Source organism: Lissotriton helveticus, chromosome 9, assembly GCF_964261635.1.
Source record: "Lissotriton helveticus chromosome 9, aLisHel1.1, whole genome shotgun sequence".
Lineage (NCBI taxonomy): Eukaryota > Metazoa > Chordata > Amphibia > Caudata > Salamandridae > Lissotriton > Lissotriton helveticus.
The window spans coordinates 878,967,711-878,989,984 of record NC_136070.1 but is presented as its reverse complement, the minus strand read 5'-3'; the positions used below and the strand labels follow the sequence as shown (position 1 = coordinate 878,989,984).

Below are 22,274 nucleotides of genomic sequence, written 5' to 3'. Positions count from 1 at the left end.
TCCATTTACCCCTCTACTCCTGTCAGGAGAATCTCGCCCTCCTACCAACATTGGACACAACCTTTATCCCTCAATAGTATATACTCTCCACCTCTTAAGCTGTGCGTCCCATTGTGCATCCTGGCATGCCCTCAAAGCTTTCCTCATCTTCCATTGGTATCTCTCCATCTTCTTAGCATGTGCTACATGAATCCATGCATCTAATGTCTCAAACTATGTTGGTCTGCCAGCAAAGGTTGCAGAGCAAACATTAGTCCTCTCAACTGGTACACTGCATCCAATAGAAATGATTCAAAATGTGGAAATGAAAATTCACCCCATTTTTTATTGATGTTACGCCAATTTTGAAGCCAAATTATAGTATGGAGCCCTACTTTTTTTCACCAGATATTGTGCTGGAGTATCCTTAGGTGGTGCCTCTTTGCCCACCCGAGTCACAACCCCTTGATCACCACTGTAAAGACTCTGCAACACTTTAAAACATTGCAAGATTGAATTGCAATAAGTTTAACGTTTTCGACAAACAAATTCTTTAACCAAAACTTCCCGAAGACAGCTAAGCAATCTCAGTGTGGCATCACACCAACCGACCTATCGCTGTGCAGCACACTCTGATGTCACCTTAAGTCTTCACAGTGACTCACCCTCCTTTACAATTTCTCCATGCACATTCACTCACCCAATCGTCTTAAACTCCGCAATTGTCATCCAAAGAACATTCATGCACGGTGACCCTAGACCTGCGCCAGCCACCTGAATCAATATAGTTCACCTCTGTTTACAAGGTTCACTAAACGATTCCCATATGTCCCATTCACACAAGTTCTCTATCCTAAGTGGAGCTGCCAATGACATCTCACAACGACTCATCAATTCTTCAGTCAGAGAATCAAAATCAGTCTTGGTGTCTTCTCCACCATTTTATAAAGCCCGGTCTTTTAAACAACTTCATGACCTAATACTGAAATCTCAATCCTTGGACAATGTCCTGCCTGAAACCACATTCACTCGAGTCTCGCACCAACTCTGCAAAACATCACACAATCAAATAATTCCCGCAACCTAACACACAACATATACCCTATTAATACACACACCTCTGCTCGCCGCTGATCTCGTCACAGGATCAAACTCCGTCAGTCTCCGCCGGATTCCGTCACCTTTCGTTCCCTGTCATTGGGCTCTATTTTGGGACTTTGGGGTTCAAGGTTTCACCTTTCTAGACTAGTTTTGGATTCTCCTCTCGCTTCATGTGCTAGCAATACTACTCTGCTACCAACTGAAAGGGCCGGGCCCATAAGGTTCTGGACCTATTCTAGGGTCAAAATCTGATGGTTCTTTTTAGCAGCATGGAAGCGTAGAGGGGAGAAAGTTTATTATATTGTCAATCAAATCATTGAGAAATTCATCGGACACCTAACAAACATAGACAACTACATTATTATTATTATTATTTACGAATTTTGTAAAGCGCGCGGCTACCCCCAAAGGGGGTGTCCCGGCGCTAGGTCTGTCAGCAGGAAAGGAAAGAGCAATCTAGATAGATGCGAATAACCAGGTTTTCAGACGACTGCGAAACAGAGCTTCGGATGGGGCAAATCTGAGATCGATCGGTAGGTCGTTTCAATGTTTGGCAGCAAGAACAGCAAAGGCTCGACCACCAGTTCTTGTGCGACGGAATCTTGGCACCTGCATGAGACGAAGGTTGTTAGAGCGAAGGTCTCTGATTGAGTGGGACAATCTCAATCTCTTTTTTAAATAATCCGGGCCAGTTCCGTTCAGGGCTCGAAAAGCAAGAGTGAGCGTTTTGAATTTAATGCGGTTGGCTATGGGAAGCCAATGGAGTTCTTTGCGAAACGCTGATATGGGGTGTCTGTATGGAATATTGCCAATCAGTCTTGCAGCAGCATTTTGAACTACCTGTAGGCGTTCAATTTGATAAAGAGGGGCCCCAGCATATAAGCTGTTGGCATAATCCAGATGGGAGGTGATTAATGCCTGAGTTACTGTTCTGCGTGCTTCCTTAGGCAAAAATGGGAAGATCTTTCTCATCATTTTTAGTTTACCATGGCAGGCCGCAGTAACCTTATTAATTTGAGGGCCACAGGAGAGGGTATCATCAAATATAAACCCCAGATTGCGGGCAGAGTGAACCGGGGTAGGGGGAGGGTTGAGTACCGTAGGCCACCATAATGAAGGTGGGATGATCATTTTTTGATTAAAAAACAAGACCTCAGTCTTGTCTGTGTTAAGTCGAAGGTGGTTCGAGGACATCCAAGAGCAGATTTCGCCAAGACAGTGGCGGAAACTGGAAAGGCTGGAGTCAGAGTGGTCTCTAAAAGAAAATATCAGCTGTGTATCATCAGCATAAGAGACCACTCTGACTCCACATGCCTCCACCACCTTCGCCAACGGGGCCAGATAGACATTAAAAAACAGAGGACTTAGCGCTGAGCCCTGTGGTACTCCACGTACAAGAGGTTTGCATCCAGATTTAAACGGTCTGAGCAGAACCCTCTGAAATCGTCCTTGGAGAAAGGACCTGATCCACGCCAGAGCGGAGCCGCCCAGTCCTATATGCTTCAGTCGGTCTAGGAGAATTTTGTGGGACACCGTATCGAAAGCGGCGGATAGGTCGAGGAGGACCAACATGGCCTCCTCGCCCTTGTCCACACACTCTCGCACAGTCTCCGATACCTCTAGCAAGGCGGTCTCCGTACTGAAACCAGCACGGAAACCGGACTGGGAGTCATGAAGAAGAGAATTAGTCTCTAAGTAGTCTGCCAGTTGTAATTGGACGGCCTTCTCCAAAACCTTCGCGGGTTTCGGAAGGAGGGAAATGGGCCGATAATTACAGAATTGTGTGGGGTCAGCGTCAGATTTCTTTAGGATAGGCACCAACAGTGCTTCCTTCCAGGCAGAGGGGAATTGGCCTCGTTGTAAAGAGGCGTTCCAGATGGAAGTGAGAGGCTCTAACAGTAAGGTCGCCAGTTCACTCATGATTTTAGGGGGAGCCGGGTCCAAGGGGGAGCCCGATTTGCACTGTAAAAGTAATTTAAGTGCAAAGTCAGGGGTGAGATCCTTGAATGCTAATAGTGAGGGAGCGGAGTCATAGATGTTAGAAACCGGAGGAAGGTGAAGATCAGGTGCTCCATCTGAAGGGAAGGAGGATGCAATTTTTTCAATTTTTTCTTCAAAGAAATCCGATAGTCCATTGCAAAGAGACTGGTTAGCTAGATTGTTAGATGTCATAGCTGGGGGTTTTACAAAATCTTTGACGATTTTAAACAGCATCTTAGCAGAATTGTCTGCATCTTTAATTTGTAAGGCAAAAAACTCTTTCATGGCCAGTTTTTTTAGTTTAGTAAATTTCTTAAGGGCTGTTTTATAGATGGTTTTTGCCTCAGTATCATAAGTTCGTCTCCAGCTACGTTCTAATTGTTTGCAGTGACTTTTTTCTTTACGTAGCGTGGCTGTGAACCAGGGGGCAGAGGGGCGAGATCTTGCCGATGACACAGGTAGAAGCGGTGCAGTTTCATCAATTGCAGCCGATAAGGTCCTATTAAACTTGGTGACACAGTCATCAACATTTTCCAGTTCGGACTCTAAAGGGCAGCTAAATATCGATTCTAGAGCAGTACAGGTGATCTTGTGCCATTTTCTTCTGAGGTCTGATCCAAGTGCTACCGAGGTAGCTGCCTGAGGAAGTGAGATATCAACCGCGAGCAGGTAGTGATCGGACCAGGTGAGGGGAAGGGAAGGGTGGATGATGGTCCCTGGCAGGTTCGAGAATATAAGGTCCAATGTATGGCCCGCCACGTGCGTAGGACCACGAATTAGTTGTGTCAGGCTCAGGCTCTGAAGAGAGTCGAGAAGGCGCGTGGCTTGGGTGCAGGTGGGATCATCCACATGAAGGTTAAAATCTCCTAATACCATAAAGTGTGGGTGCTTAAGAGACAAGTCAGTGATGATGTGCACCAATTGTGATAAGGAGGAGGGAGATGCTTTAGGGGGATTATATACTAAGATACCTGTTAGAAAGACTGCCGCTGAGTCAGCGATAGTAAAATACATAGCTTCGATCAGTCCGATATTAGTAATTTTTTTAATAGTAATATTTAGATGGGATTTGAACAGAATTGCCAATCCGCCTCCGATTTTACCCTCACGGTTCACACCCAGGAATCGATAGTCCGGGGGGGTGGCTATATGGATGTCCGGGTTAGAGGTGTCATTAATCCAAGATTCGGTAAGGAATAAGATGTCCCAGCTATAAGTGGTCAGGATAGACCAAATCTCGTTGGCATGACGGGGGAGGGATCTACAGTTAATCAGTGCTGATTTTAGGCAGCGGCCGGGCGGGGCAGGAGGAAGAGGTAGGGTGCGTTCGCACCACGGAGGGAGCAATAAGTTGCATAGAGGACAGTTGAAAGAGTGACCATCTAAGCTGTTAGGGGGGCAGCGAGCAGATGTAGAACAAGAGCCCGTTCCTAACTGTAACAGCTGATCTCTGGTCCAGCTAATGCGGGTGTCAGTGGTGGCCTGAGCAGGGGGACAGGCCCTGGGCCCGTGCCAGGCGCGGACGGGCGCAGACGGGCTTGCCTTAGGCGCGCCCGCTGCGCCCGCCCGCTGCGCGGACGTGATGATAGATTGTGTTTATACATGACAGGAGGGTGGGAGTGGTCCCGAAGCTGGACCGCTACCCTGCCTGCCTTCCCAATATGGCGGCCGCAATTCCGCGTCTACCGGCGTCAGCGCCTTAATTCGGCTGCGCCGGTAGAATCAGGCTTTCGTTACAACCCCAGGAGGTGAAGTGAATCTCTCCTTCTGGGTAGCGTAATGCCAGGAATAATAATAAAATAGCGCCACTTAAAATATATACATCTAATTAAAACAGATCCTGACAGTTTGTAAATACACACACGCAAAAGTTAATGATTATCTCAGTAATATAGAAGAGAAGAATGCCCCCGGCTTCCGCCTCAGGGGAAAGTTACCAACAGAATTACGGGAGGCCGGGCTGCCGATCCTTAAGTAAGGCGGGAGGGCGGGAGTGGTCCCGAAGCTGGACCGCTACCCTGCCTGCCTTCCCAATATGGCGGCCGCAATTCCGCGTCTACCTACATAAGGTTAGTTCATTTATAACAATGCCAAAAATAGCTGAACACAAAGACACCTCAACATGAGGGTATAGAAATACATTGGAATCAGCAAGAAACCAAATCTGTATATCCAATTGCGACGATGTTGCATAAACAAGACAATTAGCTCAAGAAACATGATGCAGAGTATCAGAAAGCAAGAGTCCAAATTTCCCTGCATCAAGGATTGTGAGTAAGAATCATTAATCAGGCCTACTCTAACGCTAAGTGACATCCCTTCTTCTGCATCTTCAGAAAGGAAAGTTAAATGGTGTCAGTCTGTGGAGTCTCCCTAAGATGTCTCTCCACAGTTAGTGTGTCATGTAGCATAAAGCTACAGAGACAGGGCTCGTTCTCTGAAGCTCGCTTTCAGAAGGTAGAAGAAGCGGGCACTGTCCCTATTTTCAACATCCTAATATCTCAGGTATCCTTCCCAAGAGTCTTTGCGGGTCACGCCATCTGCTCTGAGTAAGATCTTGAAAGCAGTTTTCCATGGGATAACTGTGTTCTTGTTTTGCAACAAGATGTCCTTGGTTCCCATGCCTTCTCCTGTGTGAAGCACAGCAGCCTTATTCTAGCTAACAAGGGCAATTATTTTACCTGTGAGACAGAATGTGAGAAAGAACAAATTTCACAGCACACATGAAATGCAGCTAATACTTCTGAAGTGAGAATTTCCAGGGAAATCCATTTCAGGCCTACAAGATTCAGCTAACATAAGAAACCAGCCTGTGAACCGTATGAATTTGCATAGGAAAATAAGGCACATTCAATTAAATGCATTTACCTACATTAAAATTACACGATTAATAAACACTTTTAGTACATGAATAATTGTCAGTTTCACAACATGAGTTCTTCGTTTTAATGTTTTCTGCTGGTTACATTCGCTTTCTACTTTAATTGTCCATGCTACTTTTCAATTACCTATGCACACCACATTTCAAATTAATACAATTCAAAATTCTAGCATTTCATATCAATACAACAAAGGATTATATGCTTGCGCGCTCTACACGTGTGATAATAATGCACCCCTACAAATAAAATGCTATTTACGCTACATCATTACCAGAGACATTTAGTGAAATTGTGGCGATGTAGTATATTAAGAAAGAAGGCAAGCAAAGTGAGGAAAGGAGAAACCTGCTTCAATCATCCAAGGATGGCCGTGTTGGAAAAAAGTTAATTGTGGAGTGTGTTGAGACTTTCAAAGGGAAGTCAATATAGGGCTGGTGGAAAGTTGCCTAATGGCGAAGAAATGAAAAGAGACAGATGTGCAGAGGAGAGAATTGATTGGGGGCCAGCAGATACCTCAATGGTGGAGAGACTATGTTTTGCAGGTGGTGAAGGTCTGTTTTTAGGGAATGTTTCCATTTATTTTTCCATTTCTGTCTTTTGCACAATATGTTTTCTCTTATATTGTTTTCTTGATCTGTTTACTTCTTTGTATTTTGAGTGCTAGTGGGTGGAACTCATCTTCATAATTTTCGTTTTTCATGGATTTATTAAACTGATTTCAGAGGCCCAATGTTGTATTTCTCCTTGTAGTAAAGGGAAGGGCGAGCGTTAGTTCCAGGCTGACTGTGCCTTTTGTTCTAAAAATAATTAATTGTGTCATTTCTTAAGCCTGCCAGCAGTTGGAAGTGGAGGAAAACTTGAAGTTCTTCATTTACTTTACTATCATAGCGACAGCACGTTAGTTTCATATTTTACCATATCTAACAGTATTCAATTCAAATCAAGTCTAATTCCAAATGTAGCCAAATGCAGCCAGGGTCCTAAAATCTAATAACTAACGCACTCCACTGAAATTCGGCACCACAACTGTCCCCCAAACAAACTAAAATAAATATATGTAAGTTACCTGCCCCCAGACAGAGCTCATAATCAGGAAGCCTTCATTCGCTGCTTTTAGCATACTATGCAACTTCTCATCTCCGTAGTCAAAACGGTTCCCCACAATGATGGAAAAGAGTACATTGGCAGATAAGTGCTCAAGATAAGGGGAAGGATCACATATTTCTCCTAGAAGAATAAAAGTCATGTCAGTATGGGGCATACATAGTTAGATAGTATCCACATCACATTCAAGACAAAACACTTGATTCATTAAATCATCAGTTGCAATTATTGTATGCACTTGTGCACGGTATTTATAGGTCTCACTCCAAGGCTTAAAAGAACTGCCGAACTAACAAAATATCTTTTCTCATATTCTGTCCACAGGAGTGATCAACACGTACGAAGTGCAGATCTTTCCAGTTCGAAAGAAGTTCAGGTAAGAAAAGAAAAGGCCCGACTGTAAAGGACAGTGCAGTGTCCTGCTGGACACGTTCTAGTGTCTCAACAGGTACAGGTTTAACAGCCACTCCCATGAAGGCTGGACACCACACACCTCACACCCCTCCAGCAAAGCGTCACGAGTGATGTGGGCCTGTTAATAAAAGAGCTCAAGTGCACGTGCTTGTGGCCAGTTCCAGAAACATATACGCCATGTATGCGTGCCTTATTTCCTAAGTATGTGTGCATAGCTCCCACAACTTTACAGGTAGTGTTGGTGTGCAATGCCAATAGCAGGATTTTTAATGCATTCTATTTTATATTAATGAACAGAGACAAGGATGTTTGTCTCAGAAGGAGACTCTCATGAATGTGGGTAAAGTTTGACGTTCTTTTACAGTGACACAAATCCAAAAATGAAATTTGCAGATTAAGGTTCTAATAGAAAGTCAAACGAGGCTCAGTCTGTAGGATAACTAACCTAGGGGCATATTATCAACAACTAGCGATATTTATCGCTAAATAAGCTTAGCGAATTTTTTTTATCACCGCGCATCGCCGGATATTATCACAAAGATAACGTGCTATTAGCAACGTTTATCTCCAAAGCGATAAAATATCCGGCGATAGCGGCGAAATGTGGGAATATCGATGGAAATTCAGCGATATTCAGGCATTATCTCTAATAGGGACTTAACCTGAATATCCACCTCCCATAGGATATACAGGCTAAGAAGTGATCTGAGCAGGCGTTAGGATTTGACAATAATCGCGCTTAGCGCAAATATTTTAATCGCTACGCCTGCGTTGATAATAGGCGATAGCGATGTTAGCGACTGCTTTCAGTCTCTAACAGGTTGGGTACGCCCACTTTGCATGTCATTAGCGATAAATATCTCTGACATGCAAAGCGGGCCACAAACCGCTCACTATCACCTAAAAGCTGTTGCATTCTGATGTTGGCGACAGCTTGCTAATTTAATTTCGTCTGCCTTGGTAATATGACCCCTTGTTATTATTTGTGTAATATTTATAATTCTATTTCGAGTATTCCAAGTTAGCGACCTGCTGGACACCCACTCCCTGAACTTTTTGAGAATGTTGAAGGTGCGGAATGATTATCTGAGTTGTGCATACATACAGCAGTGTAATATAATTCATGTAAACTCATGTACACCACAAACACCAGGGGCCATTTTTTCTCAGATATGGCGCATTGGCTTAGGCTGTGCCGTGGGCTCCAGGGGCATCCCTGGAAAGTGCATCATAGCACAGGAATTGTGCTGCTCCAAGTGCAGGGGCACATCCAGGCCTCAACGTGGAACACTGCATCAGTAAAAGCCGCCAGTCTGCCTTTCTCTGTACAAGGTGCAATGCACCCTCAGGTTTTACGGTGGAAAAGAACACCATGCAGGTGGGTGCAGTGAGAGGCTACATCCTCATGCAATGGGATGTCTGGGATGTCCATAAGACTCCTTGTCTACCTCAGGAAGGACACCCTTAGAGGCACACAGTCTTTTCCCTCCTGACACCTTCTTTCCTGTAAACCCATATCTATATTATGGCATAGGAACATTCACGAGGTCATGCCCCAATGTAAAAATGAGGGAACGCAACCCTTGAGATCGTGCTGGTGCATGAGTAGTGCCAGCATGCTCTGTATTAGCATCTGCGGTGCCTTCTGTATTATCAAAGATCCTTGGGAATGCAGAAACTCATTGAGCTTGCCCCCATTGTGCCACAGGGCCTTTTCCATAATAAAGAATCAGGCGCATGAGAAGCTTTGAAATTTAGCATCAGGTTTATTGCTATACGTTCACTGCAGATTTGTATTTGTTTGTAGGTCTCAGTGATCAGCCTTCCCCATTTTACATAAACTACCATAAAAGGTGTTAGGTAAGAGCTGTTTTAAACATTCAAACCCACATCACCCATTGTGAGATCGCAACAAATGAATGTGTATGTCTCTGGAAAAAGTGATGAGCCAAAAATGCCTGGAAGCCTGCAATGCCTGTGTAAAATCCCCTGCACAATTTCTGTGTGGTGTCTCTAGTCACCTGTGATGAAGAAATGACAAAGCCCCTCAACTGTAATAACTCAATCCATGTTGTTCTTCACTTTTACAAACATTCTCTCTCTTTAATATGAAAGAGCAACACACCAAGGAAATAAATGGTTTATGGGAAGGGTGATGGTGTCACCATGTATTATAAAGAATAAAGGGGCACATGCATCAAACCATTTTGTAATCGCAAACAGTGCAAATCACAAAAATCGTCTGTTTGCGATCGCAAAATGGCATTTTCAGATACATGTACCTTTTTTGCAATTCGCAATTCAGGAAATCGCAATTTTTTTGTGATTCTCTTAATTGTGATTGCAGTTTGGAAAACGCAAATTGCAATTCCCTAAATGTGATGCATCATGCATTCGCAAATTCCATTTCTACAATTTGGAATCGCAAAATACCATCAACTTCAAGTTGATGGTAATTTGCAATTCCTTTGAAAAATGCAAAAAAATGCATTTTTCAAAGTGCATTGTGGAGCATACAATTGCCCTTAGGGCATGTGTGTACACCACATGTGCATACTTTCCTGTTTTTGGGGGTGCATCAGGGTGGCCTTTTGGCCCCCTTGCACCCTTGAAATTGCATGCGCGATTTGCAAGTACCTATTTAGTACTCGTAAATTGTGAATGAAATCCCATTCATTACTATGGGCCTCTAAGCCCATAGGAAGGAACAGTAAGCCATTCTTTAATAGCAAATCACAATTTGCGATTCACTATTAAGGAATATGTAGGAATCACAATTTTTATTGCAAAACCTACATGCATAGGTAATTGCGACTTCTTAACAGCGATTCCTTAATAATCGCTATTAAGTATTCGCAATTCCTAACTTTGATGTATGTGCCCCAAAGTCCCCTCTGCCATGCATAATAAGGATGTTACAAGTCCCCTTGTAGTTCCGTGATCATATAAAGGAACTTGGTCTTAGGCAGAGTTCCTATATATGGTCAGAGAACACCTTGAAAATGTTCAAGATCCTCATAATGAAGTTCAGGGGGGTATTTTATCCCATATATAAAGGGAATATGACTTAACTAGGAATATTGAAGCGCACCATGTTTCAGGAATACCATGGATGCCTTTCCCATGGAACTGTTCCCTGCAATAGAAAGGAGGTACTTATTAAACCAACTGGGAAGGTTCTTAACCAGCCAGTGAAAAGCAACAAGTCTGAAGGTTAGGAATAAAGCACACTCTTGATAGAGGGGGTTCTTAAATCTCAGTTTCCCTAGAAAATCATCAAATATAATCCCAACTGGTCGTATGGGCCTTTGATTGTCAACTTGAAGTGTAAGAAAGCAGCTAACATCAGCAATACATTTCAAGCGCAGGGAATCCAATGTGGCTCCGCAAGAATGACAAAGAGGATGCTGTAAATATCTCATGGGTTTTAACAATAATCTGAATCAGATTATAGATCAAATCTGAAGGACATACGTAGTAAGAGCATACATATTTAAATGACTATGCAGTCTGGATTTGTATACAATCCAAAAAAGATAGAATACATACAGCAAACAAAATAGAAACCAAGAATGTTCCATAAATTAACTTCCATATACTAAATAAGACATCGAATGTAACATGAGCTATTATGTGGGGAAGGTGTCAGCATCAGATGAACCAAGTTTAAGGTTCAAGAGGAAAGTATAAGTACTCAAGCATGAAGCTCAACACTTCTGGGCAGGGGAAATCAGCAGAGTCAAGAAGAAGTCTTCTTCAATGGAGTAAGGACAGGGAGTGCTCAACTGTTCTAAAGATTAGTCAATCAATCAAAATACTTTATTTGATTCTAAAATAAAACCATAAAAGTTACACAACTCCATTTAGCAATTAAAACATACAATTCATAACAGTAAAATAGAGGGAGATAGCCCCTTAAAAAAAGTATATACATCTAATACAAGAAATATTAGGGAGGGAAAAACACACAACCAATGGCCAGGAATTCATCTGCATAGGTGGTAATAAGGGAGGTCTACCAGCGTTAAGGGTTTACTAGCTCTCCATACAAATCCTAGATCTCAGTGAGGATTTCAGAAAACCTACTATAAAAGTTAAACATTCTGGTTTCAGCAATTGTAAATAGAAAAGAGCTGGGCAGACCTGGATAAAGTTCAACTTCTTTAAAAGAGGTGTTAAAAAATGTGTACGAGGCACTTCATAAAATTTACAGAAAAACATAAATTGTAGCAAATCCTGAGGAGACACTCCGTCGCAGCCACAGGATGCTAACACCTAGACTCCACAGCACCATTTTGGGACAGCAAGTAAAAAATGGAAGTAGTCCAATCGGAACCTGAACAATAAAAAACGCTCATGGGTCGTCAGTGGCCACAAAAGATATGGCATTGTTTTGAGCATCACATATTAACGGACGCTAGATTTTCCAATTTCTAGATCATCTCTACCAAGCTTTTTTAGGGTAGTAAAAGTTTTCTTTACAAATTCCACATCCTTCAAAGTAATAGAATCAGGCTTTTGAAAAAGGTCCGGCCGACCCAGCTCTTCGAAACAGCCCTTAATATATTTTAACCATGGAATAAATAACATATTGATCGAGGCTCATATTTTCTTTTACAGTTTGGTGGTTAAGGGCTAAATCTTTGTTTAGCCAACAATTAAGCCAAAACAACAAAGTACACATAGCCGGAGTATCACATATAAATGGCAACCCCAGTTCTTCATGTATCATTAAATTTGATGTTCCACTGGGCACTCCTAGGAGACGTTTTAAAAAGGTGTTCTCCGCCACCTGCAGAGCATCAGTTGCTGCATTGCCCCAGATTTCGCTCCCATAGCTAACTATAGCAACACTTTTGACCTAATATATTTTCACCTTTGCCGCAATTGGGTGCTTACCCATCTTCGCGGCAAAGTTGAAAATTGCAGCATTCACCCTTATGACCTCCCCCTTTTTCCTCTGAATCAGGGTCCCCCAATTCAAGCGGTCATCTACTAAAACACCCAGGTAAGAGAATATCAAGGTCATGGGTACTTTAAAGGGGTACTGTTTCTTCGGTCCAGTCCCGACCTGTATAATATAAGATTTAGAATTGTTAATTGCCAGGTCATGGGCATCCATAAAGCTCCGGAAGGTGTCAAGCAGGGTCTGAAGTCCCTTAGCCGTCCTAGCAATGAGGACCGTGTCGTCCGTATATAGCAGGATGGACAGACCTCGTCGCCCCACATATGGGAAATCGATCCCTGTTTTTACCAGAGTTTTATCCAAATCATTGATGTATAAATTAAATAAAAAAGGGGCCAGGACACATCCCTGATGAACCCCCTCTCAATTTAAAGTCCCTAGATACTTGGAGATCCTGGGCATATCTGATGTTAGCCTTGGTGTCCCTATGCAGATCCTCTAGGAAATCAACCAAATTGTCCTCCACCCCCATGGCCCTCATGGATTGCCACAGTTTCCCCCCGATTGACACAGTCAAAAGCAGAGGAAAGATCCATGAAGGCTATGTCGATAGTACCTTGGCGGGCGATTGTATACTTCCCCAGGATCATATATAAGTTAAGGCTTTGGGCCAAGGTGGAATGCCCTGAGCGAAACCCTTATTGTTAATCAGAGATGATCATGTTCTTTAGCGCCCAGGAGGATAATCTTTTCTGTTTAGTCATCAATGGTTCGCACACCGCTAGCCCCTCCTCCGGATCGCCCCTCGGGACTCTGGTACTTGTAGTGCTTTAGTGGATCACCCAGGTGGGTGCAAGTCGGTACTTGTTGGACTGATGAATCTCTAGACCCGATACATGTCCCGGGTTTTAGGATATCGCCCGAGACATGTCTCGGGTTTCGGGATAACTTCCCTCATCAGTAGAGAAAGATCGTTAGGGGTGGAAGAGAAGGCCGCCACACAACCGTCAAAGGCCTCGATGCCAGAACCGGCACGCAGGTGTGTCGTCCAAGAGCCCGTCGGCCCAAAGCTCAAGGGAGCCGTATTGTATTTAGTCATCAATGGTTCGCACACCGCTAGCCCCTCCTCCGGATCGCCCCTCGGGACTCTGGTACTTGTAGTGCTTAGTGGATCACCCAGGTGGGTGCAAGTCGGTACTTGTTGGACTGATGAATCTCTAGACCCGATACATGTCCCGGGTTTTAGGATATCGCCCGAGACATGTCTCGGGTTTCGGGATAACTTCCCTCATCAGTAGAGAAAGATCGTTAGGGGTGGAAGAGAAGGCCGCCACACAACCGTCAAAGGCCTCGATGCCAGAACCGGCACGCAGGTTCGTCGTCCAAGAGCCCGTCGGCCCAAAGCTCAAGGGAGCCGTATTGTATTTAGTCATCAATGGTTCGCACACCGCTAGCCCCTCCTCCGGATCGCCCCTCGAGACTCTGGTACTTGTAGTGCTTTAGTGGATCACCCAGGTGGGTGCAAGTCGGTACTTGTTGGACTGATGAATCTCTAGACCCGATACATGTCCCGGGTTTTAGGATATCGCCCGAGACATGTCTCGGGTTTCGGGATAACTTCCCTCATCAGTAGAGAAAGATCGTTAGGGGTGGAAGAGAAGGCCGCCACACAACCGTCAAAGGCCTCGATGCCAGAACCGGCACGCAGGTGCGTCGTCCAAGAGCCCGTCGGCCCAAAGCTCAAGGGAGCCGTATTGTATTTAGTCATCAATGGTTCGCACACCGCTAGCCCCTCCTCCGGATCGCCCCTCGGGACTCTGGTTCTTGTAGTGCTTTAGTGGATCACCCAGGTGGGTGCAAGTCGGTACTTGTTGGACTGATGAATCTCTAGACCCGATACATGTCCCGGGTTTTAGGATATCGCCGGAGACATGTCTCGGGTTTCGGGATAACTTCCCTCATCAGTAGAGAAAGATCGTTAGGGGTGGAAGAGAAGGCCGCCACACAACCGTCAAAGGCCTCGATGCCAGAACCGGCACGCAGGTGCGTCGTCCAAGAGCCCGTCGGCCCAAAGCTCAAGGGAGCCGTATTGTATTTAGTCATCAATGGTTCGCACACCGCTAGCCCCTCCTCCGGATCGCCCCTCGAGACTCTGGTACTTGTAGTGCTTTAGTGGATCACCCAGGTGGGTGCAAGTCGGTACTTGTTGGACTGATGAATCTCTAGACCCGATACATGTCCCGGGTTTTAGGATATCGCCCGAGACATGTCTCGGGTTTCGGGATAACTTCCCTCATCAGTAGAGAAAGATCGTTAGGGGTGGAAGAGAAGGCCGCCACACAACCGTCAAAGGCCTCGATGCCAGAACTGGTACGCAGGTGCGTCGTCCAAGAGCCCGTCGGCCCAAAGCTCAAAGGAGCCGTATTGTATTTAGTCATCAATGGTTCGCACACCGCTAGCCCCTCCTCCGGATCGCCCCTCCGGACTCTGGTACTTGTAATGCTTTAGTGGATCACCCAGGTGGGTGCAAGTCGGTACTTGTTGGACTGATGAATCTCTAGACCCGATACATGTCCCGGGTTTTAGGATATCGCCCGAGACATGTCTCGGGTTTCGGGATAACTTCCCTCATCAGTAGAGAAAGATCGTTAGGGGTGGAAGAGAAGGCCGCCACACAACCGTCAAAGGCCTCGATGCCAGAACCGGCACGCAGGTGCGTCGTCCAAGAGCCTGTCGGCCCAAAGCTCAAGGGAGCCGTATTGTATTTAGTCATCAATGGTTCGCACACCGCTAGCCCCTCCTCCGGATCGCCCCTCGGGACTCTGGTACTTGTAGTGCTTTCGTGGATCACCCAGGTGGGTGCAAGTCGGTACTTGTTGGACTGATGAATCTCTAGACCCGATACATGTCCCGGGTTTTAGGATATCGCCCGAGACATGTCTCGGGTTTCGGGATAACTTCCCTCATCAGTAGAGAAAGATCGTTAGGGGTGGAAGAGAAGGCCGCCACACAACCGTCAAAGGCCTCGATGCCAGAACCGGCACGCAGGTGCGTTGTCCAAGAGCCCGTCGGCCCAAAGCTCAAGGGAGCCGTATTGTATTTAGTCATCAATGGTTCGCACACCGCTAGCCCCTCCTCCGGCTCGCCCCTCCGGACTCTGGTACTTGTAGTGCTTTAGTGGATCACCCAGGTGGGTGCAAGTCGGTACTTGCTGGACTGATGAATCTCTAGACCCGATACATGTCCCGGGTTTTAGGATATAGCCCGAGACATGTCTCGGGTTTCGGGATAACTTCCCTCATCAGTAGAGAAAGATCGTTAGGGGTGGAAGAGAAGGCCGCCACACAACCGTCAAAGGCCTCGATGCCAGAACCGGCACGCAGGTGCGTCGTCCAAGAGCCCGTCGGCCCAAAGCTCAAGGGAGCCGTATTGTATTTAGTCATCAATGGTTCGCACACCGCTAGCCCCTCCTCCGGATCGCCCCTCGGGACTCTGGTACTTGTAGTGCTTTAGTGGATCACCCAGGTGGGTGCAAGTCGGTACTTGTTGGACTGATGAATCTCTAGACCCGATACATGTCCCGGGTTTTAGGATATCGCCCGAGACATGTCTCGGGTTTCGGGATAACTTCCCTCATCAGTAGAGAAAGATCGTTAGGGGTGGAAGAGAAGGCCGCCACACAACCGTCAAAGGCCTCGATGCCAGAACCGGCACGCAGGTGCGTCGTCCAAGAGCCCGTCGGCCCAAAGCTCAAGGGAGCCGTATTGTATTTAGTCATCAATGGTTCGCACACCGCTAGCCCCTCCTCCGGATCGCCCCTCGGGACTCTGGTACTTGTAGTGCTTTAGTGGATCACCCAGGTGGGTGCAAGTCGGTACTTGTTGGACTGATGAATCTCTAGACCCGATACATGTCCCGGGTTTTAGGATATCGCCCGAGACATGTAACACCCCACCCACAACCTTGACAACGGAGTCAAGAAGGGCGATCGGTCTATAACACAAGGTGCTATTACGATCGCCCTTCTTGAAAACCGGCACAATGGTTGAGGTGCCCCAGGAATCCAGGCAGCAGACCCTGTCTGTCGCAGTGAGCACAGCCATAAGTACCGGAGCCCAAAAAAGTGGGTTTGATTTTTAAAAGGTCTGGAGGGATGCCAACCGGGCCTGGGGTCTTATTGCACGTCAGCCCTAAAATACCCTTATCCACCTCTTTCTTCTCGAACACTACTGGGGCGTTGGTGTTAACCCTGCCTTGATTTTGTTGTTGATCTGTGGGACATTTGAAAATAGATTTAAAGTGAGACACCCATTCATCCTTGGTTATATTAGTGCCTACTTCTCCAACCCTAGCTTTCTCGAATAGAGGCTGGTTAATAATGCCCCAGAACCTTGAGCTGAAAGAATATTATTTAGAAGGCATTAATTCCTCTAACTGTAAACAGAAAGAGATTTTCAGGATAGTAAATAGTTTTATAAATCCTAGAATTCTCACGCAAGAGATCCCGCCCTCACTGACCTTGTGTAACTCCATCGCCCATTATTTTGAGCAGAAAATACTAGATATAACTAAAGACTTCCCACAAGCAACGGCAATCCCCCCGGACGGAGTGAATGAAGAAGGAACTGGGATGGTTCAGTTCAAACATTTCACTCCCATTAGCCTGGAAGAATCTCGTCAGGCCATAACTTCTAGCAAATCTGGTTCTTCCTTTGACTCCTGCCCCCCGATATTGTTACATGCCTTAGTAGACACGGTGAAACCAACCATTAATAACATCATCAATTCCTCACTGTCCTCTGCTATGATCCCGCTGGAATGGAAACTGGCTGCTGTGAAACCTCTACAGAAGAAACCTTTAGCGGATCCTACTACACTTTCCAACCTCCGCCCTATCTCGCTGCTCCCAGTTTTGTTTAAACTTACGGAAGCAGTTGTGAACAAACAACTGACAAGGTTTCTAGAGGACAATGATATTCTACATCCCAACCAGTCCGGTTTTAGAGCTATGCACTCAACGGAGTCTGCTCTGTTGTTCACTGTAGAGACTTTGAGGACCGCCATGGATCAGGGAAAGAAGGCGGTGCTGATTTTAGTTGATCTATCGGCGGCCTTCGATACAGTCTCGCACTCCGTATTGATTAGCCGCCTAGTAAAATCAGGGATAGCAGGAGTTGTGCTTGAATGGTTGAAGAACTTCCTCAGTCATAGGCGGCAAGTCACGGTACTAGGAGAGTTTTGCTCAGAGGAAAAAGCGATGACGACAGGGGTACCACAGGGCTCCAGCTTGAGCCCGTACTTTTCAATCTTTACATGGTCCCCCTGATCGAGCTGATTACCTCATTTCACATCAGTACTATATCATACGCTGATGACACGCAGCTCATCCTAGTACTGGATGGCGAGACGGCGGGAGCCGAAACTGCCACGCAGCGACCTTTGACTGGATGCGAAATAACCACCTCAAGTGCAACTCGGGTAAGACCGAAATCCTGCCTTTTGGACAGCAAAACTATGGTGGCCGCAAGATGCAGAAGTCCCCCCGAATACTATCAACACTGTCCGTAACCTGGGTATCAGGTTTGAGGATTCACTGTCATTTAAACAACAGGCAGTGGCTGTGGCCGGCACCTGTTGTAGCATAATCAGAGGATTGAGAAAATTCTTTGACCTTCTTCCTTTGGCAGCCAGGAAAATGGTGGTGGTTGCACTGATAACATCTCGCCTGGACTACTGCAATAGCCTGTATGCAGGATCAAATAAATCAGTCCTGCACAGGCTGCAGATGGTTCAGCATGCAGCAGCCCGCCTTGTTCTGAGCTGGCCGAGGAGGTCATCTACCTCGGCGGCTCTCAAGGCCCTACACTGGTTACCAATCCACAAACGTATCCTGTTTAAAGTCCTAGTCATCACTTTCAGATCCTACCATCAGCAGGGGTCTAAATATTTCCTGAACCGTTTTAGACGGTATGTGCCATCTCGCAACCTTAGGTCCTCAAATACGAACTTGTTGCTGATCCCCAAATTCAAGCTTTCCACGAAAGGAGGGAAATCTCTTGGAGTGCCAGGTTCCAGGGCGTGGAACAAGCTTCCACTCTATATGCGGCAAATCCCCACTGAGAACGTGTTTAGGAAGTCCTTGAAAACTTGGATCTTCAATCTTTCAGACATCGCGTGCACAGCTCTGGTATAAGTATGATGGTGTTAATATGATGGGACTGATGCTTGAGTAGTTTTTCCAGTCTATTTTATTCTGGGTTACGGGCTACAGCGCCAAGATGCTCCTTGGAGTGATAGCAGCGCTATATAAAAGCGGATTTACATTACATTACATTACATAAGTTACTTGGCTCCAATAAATCTCCCCACATTTCCTCCTTCGGCTCACCCTTGCGGGTGGCCAAGGCCCGTTTATACTCAAGAAGGCGGGCGCAAATCAAAAAATTGATTTCTCGTTGTAGCTTTTAAAGCTTCTTTTAATTGTCTCGCAGCCTTCGAGCATAATGGGTCAAACCATCTAGGGTCAGATAGCACCGTCCTATGTGTGGGAGCATTTAAGAGTGCTCCAATCTTGGTGATAATGACATCAAAAGCCTTGAGAACACCCCCCTGGGTAGGAGCCAGGTGACACACAGGAAGCTAATTCTGTTGGACATGACACTTGTACCTCGCCATAAAATGAGTAGAGATATCTGTGACCATTTTAGGTGGCGTCTTCCATCCATGGGTCTCAACATGCCTGGTACTATCACCCTGACTTGTGTTGACAGCAACCTACCTCCCAGGTGCACACAAATAGGATTGTGGTCGCTAAAAATGCTATCCACAATTGTAAACCCACAAAAATTGAACTGAAGGCCAGTTGAAATCAGGATATGATCTATAAAGGAACCATCAATTCATCCTTTGAAAAAAGGGACGGACTGTATGCAAAGGAGGGCAGAAAGAGACATTGATGATAACAAGTCATAATCATTGAGCAAATTATTCATTGCGTCCCCCTGAACAGAATGCTCAAAGTGGAATCACTGCATCCTGGCACATCCAAACTCAACCATACATGTGGTTTGGGGGTCTGCACAGGAGTGAATATTAAAATCCCCCTCTTCCATAAGATTATGTGCAACAAAACAGCAGGATTGCCTTATGAAGCAGCCCAGCTGGGCAATCTTGCAATCCCCCTGTGCGCTTGTTGCATTATGAAAATTAATAATGTCCATGCTGTCATTTCCTCTCCTTTGGGCGATAACTTGAAAGTCCTTATTAGCAGTTGGAAGTTGCTGGATCCTGCAGGTCAAAGCCAACTATATAAAAATTACCAAGCCACCCATAGCTCTGCCACAAGCTGACGGGGTTGCAGGGACAAAGAAAGCTTTATATCCCTCCAAAAATAGTTTACAGTTCACCAACCAAGTCTCCTGGAGACGAATCACAGAGAATTGTCAGATGAACTGCATCCATAAGGGGTCCTGAAATTTGCCCACCAAACCTGCAATATTCCATGACAGGACAATATAAGTGTCTACACTAAAGATCATCCCTCGGTTTGCAGCCGGTAAAGGCACTCGCTGCTGGAAGCTAGTCTTCCCAGACAACTCAATAGCGCAAGGCACAACACTTTTGTAGAAAGGCGTGGGAACCCCTGTTGATGCGGTGTGTTTCCAACTGGCTCTAAGTTCCTTAAGCAGTCAATCGCGCTCATCCAGCCTTGATAAAACTGAGAATCTGTTGGATAGCTCTAGCCGTGGAGCTGGCTGATACCCAACCGTTAGGGACAGGACCCCTTTGGATTGAGGATAACTACCACCTGTGACCTCAAGAGGTCTTCGAATCCACCTATCGCATGAAATGCTTGTGTTTGAGCGCCTTATGTAGTCAGCCTTGTAGAAAAAACCCAAAAGGAGAACCTGGATACGAGAATCACGGTATATAGGATCAACATAGGCATTCCGTAAAATTCTATCCACAAAGAAGTATCTGTTGAAATTCACAACAATACAATCACCCCCTCCGGGTTTCCTTGAACTCCCTTTCCAACCCACACGACGCACCATGATAATGTTACATTTCACCATTGGACCCACAGAATTGTTGTGCAACAGTCAGTGAGTAACCTTGTTTTTAAGTTGAGTAAAATCCCCATGGGACCCTGGTGAAAGTGGTGGGACGTTCCCCAAGATTATTACAAGGGGCATTCATTGGGGTGGGAGAATGATGACCGCTGAATCTGAGGGGCATTTGTTGGGTGTCCCTGCGCCTCTTCCGTTGGTGTTTCTGATCTTTGGGAAGCCAAACCCTGGGGATGAGTAGATGGAGCCCCATTGGGTACCTGTTTTCTCTTGTATCATCAGCCAACCCCCCTAGATCTTTGGAAGCCATATTGTTACTGCAAGGCTGAGCTCAACTGGGAAGCCAAGGGTCGAGAGCTGACCCAGGCATGGGTATGATGCCTGGAGCTATGTTGTCCCTAGTCGGATTCAAAACCACAGGTTGGGTAAATTGGATGGGTTGTGCAGGCCTATGTTGTTCTGCTAGGATTTTCTCTATTGAAATTAACCTATCCAAGATGGGGCTCAACTAAGCATCCAGCATACAACTCATAGTTGATTTAAAGGCTTCCATCATAGCCGCGTGGACTGAATTTATGACTGGCGATACAGGTACCATATTTTTAGAAACTAACTTGGTGGGTACATTAGGTTTAGTTTTTTTGGCTTGACTCCCAATTGACTTAGATTTTCTTTTTATGCTCTCACATGACCTTTGAACCAACCTTGGATTTTGTAAGAGACCAGCGTTGCTGTGTGCTTCTAAGGGCTTATATTTATTATTACCACCATTCCCTGTCAATAGGGTAAAAACACCACTCTCCCTGTTCTTGATAATAACAACCGGAGAAAGTGGCCTATGTGGCAACTCACGAGAAGTTCCTTGCAAAGGAGATGAAACTTTATTGGGCTCTGAATTGGTACCCAACACAGGGGATAAGAGTATACTCGATGCTTCCGTGACAGTTTCCCTTGAAGGGTTAATAGGACCAGCCAGGAGAGAGAATAGGCTGTTAGAAGGAGATCTATAGAGACGCCTATTCACTAATTCAATCTCCTTGTCTATAACCAAAGCAGCTCTCGATAGGAAAGCATCCATGGTTGTGACATTAGCCCTAGTTACAGCTTTTGTCCCTTCTTGACTCACTTGAGTCTTCCACCTCCCCATGAAAGAGTGACAAGATAGACCCCCAAATCTTACGTACAGATAACAGCATAGCACCTAATGCCCTGATTAGGGTGAAAGAGACGATATTATGACAACAAACCGCAATGGACCCCTGCTGTACAACAGCGAAAGCGTAAAAAGGTCCTGTTTGAGTGATACTTCACCCGCAGTATGGTGCTACACCTGTACACTTCTCCAAATGATCCAGATAGAGGAAGACAAGGTCCCAGTCCAGAATTTCAATGTTGCCCTGCAGCTGCAGATGAAAACCAAGAGGGGGGCCCAGCCCGGCCTCTTTCGGCCCCTGACAGCCACAGACGGGCCCGTCCTTGGTGAGGGCTTCGCCAGGTGCGTGTCCGCGCGCCTTCCGTAAAGCTGGTGCCGCAGGTTCTTTTATTGCCCCCCCTGGGGGCACAGCAGCAGCGTTGGCACCTCCTGGCATGGGAAACAGGCTTTCTGGGCTAGTGAGTCCCCTCCTGCGGTAGGTTTCTTTCCTGGAAGCGGCTCCCGTGAAGCGGTGCCGGAGGTTCTTTTATTGCCACCCTGGGCGCACAGCAGCAGCGTTGGCGCCTCCTTACACAGGAAACAGGCTTTCTGGGATAGTGAGTCCCCTCCCGCAGTAGGTTTCTTTCCTGGAAGGGTTCTTCCCATCAGTTCCCACCAAACAAACAAATCTAAAGTCAGTGTTCTAT

General features: G+C 45.9%; 1 pseudogene; it reads right to left on the bottom strand.

Moving 5' to 3' along the window:
• Positions 1 to 22,274, bottom strand: part of LOC144783309 (cytochrome P450 2G1-like) — a 327,078-nt pseudogene that overhangs the window by 196,952 nt on the left and 107,852 nt on the right.